The sequence below is a fragment of the Schistocerca serialis genome, unplaced genomic scaffold, assembly GCF_023864345.2.
Source record: "Schistocerca serialis cubense isolate TAMUIC-IGC-003099 unplaced genomic scaffold, iqSchSeri2.2 HiC_scaffold_1189, whole genome shotgun sequence".
Taxonomy (NCBI): Eukaryota; Metazoa; Arthropoda; class Insecta; order Orthoptera; family Acrididae; genus Schistocerca; species Schistocerca serialis.
Window position 1 is genome coordinate 25001 of NW_026047391.1, and position 5000 is coordinate 30000.

At 52.5% G+C, this 5000-nt stretch overlaps 1 pseudogene; it reads left to right on the forward strand.

Annotated features, from left to right (window-relative positions):
* The window catches only part of LOC126434458 (large subunit ribosomal RNA), an 8541-nt pseudogene that overhangs the window by 1355 nt on the left and 2186 nt on the right, over positions 1-5000 (forward strand).

The window sequence follows — 5000 nt, forward strand, 5'->3', positions numbered from 1 at the left end:
AAACGACCTCAACCTATTCTCAAACTTTAAATGGGTGAGATCTCCGGCTTGCTTGATATGCTGAAGCCGCGAGCAAACGACTCGGATCGGAGTGCCAAGTGGGCCACTTTTGGTAAGCAGAACTGGCGCTGTGGGATGAACCAAACGCCGAGTTAAGGCGCCCGAATCGACGCTCATGGGAAACCATGAAAGGCGTTGGTTGCTTAAGACAGCAGGACGGTGGCCATGGAAGTCGGAATCCGCTAAGGAGTGTGTAACAACTCACCTGCCGAAGCAACTAGCCCTGAAAATGGATGGCGCTGAAGCGTCGTGCCTATACTCGGCCGTCAGTCTGGCAGTCATGGCCGGTCCTTGCGGCCGGCCGCGAAGCCCTGACGAGTAGGAGGGTCGCGGCGGTGGGCGCAGAAGGGTCTGGGCGTGAGCCTGCCTGGAGCCGCCGTCGGTGCAGATCTTGGTGGTAGTAGCAAATACTCCAGCGAGGCCCTGGAGGGCTGACGCGGAGAAGGGTTTCGTGTGAACAGCCGTTGCACACGAGTCAGTCGATCCTAAGCCCTAGGAGAAATCCGATGTTGATGGGGGCCGTCATAGCATGATGCACTTTGTGCTGGCCCCCGTTGGGCGAAAGGGAATCCGGTTCCTATTCCGGAACCCGGCAGCGGAACCGATACAAGTCGGGCCCCTCTTTTAGAGATGCTCGTCGGGGTAACCCAAAAGGACCCGGAGACGCCGTCGGGAGATCGGGGAAGAGTTTTCTTTTCTGCATGAGCGTTCGAGTTCCCTGGAATCCTCTAGCAGGGAGATAGGGTTTGGAACGCGAAGAGCACCGCAGTTGCGGCGGTGTCCCGATCTTCCCCTCGGACCTTGAAAATCCGGGAGAGGGCCACGTGGAGGTGTCGCGCCGGTTCGTACCCATATCCGCAGCAGGTCTCCAAGGTGAAGAGCCTCTAGTCGATAGAATAATGTAGGTAAGGGAAGTCGGCAAATTGGATCCGTAACTTCGGGATAAGGATTGGCTCTGAGGATCGGGGCGTGTCGGGCTTGGTCGGGAAGTGGGTCAGCGCTAACGTGCCGGGCCTGGGCGAGGTGAGTGCCGTAGGGGTGCCGGTAAGTGCGGGCGTTTAGCGCGGGCGTGGTCTGCTCTCGCCGTCGGTTGGCCTCGTGCTGGCCGGCGGTGCAGGATGCGCGCGCCTGCGCGGCGTTCGCGCCCCGGTGCTTCAACCTGCGTGCAGGATCCGAGCTCGGTCCCGTGCCTTGGCCTCCCACGGATCTTCCTTGCTGCGAGGCCGCGTCCGCCTTAGCGTGCTCCTCCGGGGGCGCGCGGGTGCGCGGATTCTCTTCGGCCGCCATTCAACGATCAACTCAGAACTGGCACGGACTGGGGGAATCCGACTGTCTAATTAAAACAAAGCATTGCGATGGCCCTAGCGGGTGTTGACGCAATGTGATTTCTGCCCAGTGCTCTGAATGTCAACGTGAAGAAATTCAAGCAAGCGCGGGTAAACGGCGGGAGTAACTATGACTCTCTTAAGCCCGCAAGATGCGAAATATAGGGTAGTCACACTGTGCCCCATGCCTTAGGCTGGGATCGGTGAGTGGTGCCTCTAGCCTCTCTGCGGTGAAGTCCTAATTCCTAGCCTCCCCGAGGCGAGAGTCGGGTGCATTGTCAGCTACCGTGAGGTGAGCTAAGGCAAGCCAAAGGGCGACTGGCTTTGCAGCCAATAGGGCAGGGCCACGGGGCCGTCACTTGAGGTGTCGGGACAGACCTAGTTTGTACTAGTATCCGAGACGAGACCTCGTATCGAAGCAGTCGTTTGAGGTGTCGAGGCAGTTGATGCCTTAGTATCCGAGACGAGTCTTTGGTCAATAACGGGCGACAGCTGCGGTAGTCGTCTGAGGTGTCGGGCCACGGTTGTACTGTGGGATTCACTAGTATCCAAGTGCCCTTATCGGGGCAGTGTCCTTTTCAGGACCTCCTAGTGTCCTTTTGAGGACAGTGTCCTTTTTAGGGCCACGATGGAGCCGCTTGCAGACCGCACGGCGGTCGCCCTTAAAGCTGTTATTGGACTACCCAATCCCATGTTATGTGGGTAAAGGGCGGAAAATGATAGCATAGATGTGCGGTAGAGGTATCGCTTAAGCGACCTCGGCGGTGACTTGTCAACGGTGCGAGAGGAATCTCGCAAATACAAGGACTATGGGCGGGGGGAGCCTTGCTGGCTCTGGCCAGTGCCCCTCGAATTGGTGTTGGCCTCATAGTGGCAGTGCCGTTCGCTTGTAGGAACAACGGGTTTAATCTCGTATTTATCCTGGAGCCGTCGTTTGAGGTGTCGGGGCAGGTTTCTGTCCTAGTATCCGAGACGAGCCTCCGGTTTGTAGGCCTATTGGCCGCAGGGGTGCCAGGTTCGCAGCCTATCTCCCCTCTCTCTTAACGAGAGCCTTAGTTGCGACGATGAGTTCAGCGGAGCCTCGGATGGAGGGCCCGAATGTACAGGACCCTCAACTTTCTTCCGTGGTTACCACGGACGCAAGACTTGGCAGGAATGTTGATTCGCCAAGTTTCGAAAATAGCATTACATGTCCCAAATGTCAGTTAGGTATTGGTAGGCGAACATCGGCCCAACAGAAACAACATATTCGTAGGTGCAAAGGCTTAATTAACGCGCCCAACGAGGACGGCTTGCACAAATGTGCCTTTTGTGGTAGGCAATTTACGACCTTCATTGGACGGCGGCTGCATGAGAAACAAGTACATCCTGTTGATTTTAATGCCGCCGACCTAGTGCATGCTAGTGGCAAACGGAAAGGGAATTGGAGCGCCGCTGAGATGGAGGAAATGGCGTTTCTTGAAGTGGAATGTGCGGGAGAGTGGTCTACTCAATTACAGTTGAACACGTACTTGGGTAGGAAGTTAGGTAGATCTGCGGAAGGTATCAAGAAAAGGAGAGCACTTCCAGAGTATCAACAGCTTCTGGAGACTGTGAAAGGCAGGATGGAGGACGCTGTTGGTGCGGTCCCCGATGAGGTTGCGAAATCTGCGAGTCGTGCCACTCCACAAGAACAAAGCCGTTGGATTAGCAACGAACATATTATTTCCCATCTGGAGGAAATTAAAGAAAGTTGCTCACCACCCTATAAAAGGCTGGTTGAAGTAGTTCTTGACAATTCATCACCTTGGTCCGCCATTGATGAACAGGTCACTGGAATCATCCAACAACTGAATGATAGGCCACTACATAGATCTAGAAGAAGGAAAAGACAGCCGAAGGTCGTGAAGCCACATAAGGGTGGCAGGAATGAACAGCGAAGAGTGCGGCAGCAGGAAAGATCTCGTAGATTCCGAGATGCCCAGTATCGGTGGTTAAACAACAGAGCAAGCTTGGTAAGAGGAATTCTCAATGGTGAGGAGGAGAATGGTACAACCACAAGACCAGATAGGAGCCTGCTCGTGGACTATTTCAAGGGCTACTACGCAAGAGAGGAACATGGCCCCGAGATCGTGTTACCGCCTAGGAATCCCGATTCCATCAAAGACACGAGTATGCCTTTCTCGCTGAATGAAACTAGGAATTGGTCGCATAAATTGAAGCGAACAGCCGCTGGTCCTGATGGCGTGACTCATGAACATCTGAGAAATATTCCGAACGCGGATCTGAATGTCCTGCTTAATGTGGTGTTTGGGTTAAAACAACTACCATCTGTATTTACAGTGAGCAAGACCTGCCTTCTACCTAAGAAAGGCGACCTGCGCTCTCCGTCTAACTGGAGACCAATAACTATCTCATCAATGGTAGTACGCCTGGTAAATAAGATCTTGGCGTTCAGGTTGGCTCAGGTCATTTCTATACATCCTGCCCAGCGGGGCTTCAGGTCCGTTGATGGAATCATGGCGAACGCACTTTCCTTAGATGTAATTATCAAGGAGCATAGGGCTAGAGGAAAGCCAATTTTTGTGGTGGCCCTTGATTTAACGAAAGCCTTCGATCGGGTATCTTGGAGTGCCATACATCAGGCACTGTGGTCTCATGGAGTGGATGACTTGACTCTCGAGTATATATTGTCATCTTACAAAGGTCAAACGACCAATCTCCAACTTGGTAAAGACACCTTTGGAGAAGTTGAGTTTCATAGGGGAGTTAAACAAGGTGATCCACTCAGTCCTGTCATCTTCAACATGGTAATGGACAGGCTCATGGAAGCAGTCAACCAGTCCTATGGGGTTGAAGTCAATGGAGAGAAATTTGCTATTCTCGGCTTTGCAGATGACATTGTTCTCCTCTCGTCGACCAGAGAGGGCATGCAGCAACATCTGCGCTGTGTTGAGAGGTTCACGAAAAGCACGGCTTTAGAAGTGAATCCCTCAAAAAGCAAGGCCTTTCAATTTATTAGAGTGGCACACTCCAAACGGTGTGCAGTAGAAACCAAAAGTCTGTTCAAGTTATCTGGCGCTAAAATACCTGCCTTGAACGTGCAAGAACAGCTGCACTACCTGGGTTACACCTTTCAGCACCAGGGAATTCAGACTCCTTCTCCATCTATTCTGTCATCGCTGTTGGACCGCCTGAAACGTGCCGCACTCAAGCCTTGGCAGAAGATAACTGTTCTTCATACATACCTCATACCGAGACTGGTTCACATCTTGCAGAACAGTAACATTACAGCCAAGAAGTTAGACTATTTGGACCGCCTAATCATACAATTCGTTAAGGCAACTCTCCATCTGCCTAAGACAACTCCAACGCCTTTCCTCCATGCTAAGCAGCGTGACGGTGGCTTGGGTATACCAGCATTAAGGCTGCTGATTGGCTCTGTATTTTACAGGAGAATTCAGCAGTTGTCGTCTCTTAACGACATTCACGTGCAAGCCATCATTAAAACGGAAACCGTGTCCAAACTCGTAACCAGGCTTAAGAGAATACTAACAGTAAAAGGTTCAGTAGTTATCCCAACATCTGAAGGGGTTACAAAATATTGGCGCGCACGGTTACACAAATCTGCACTAG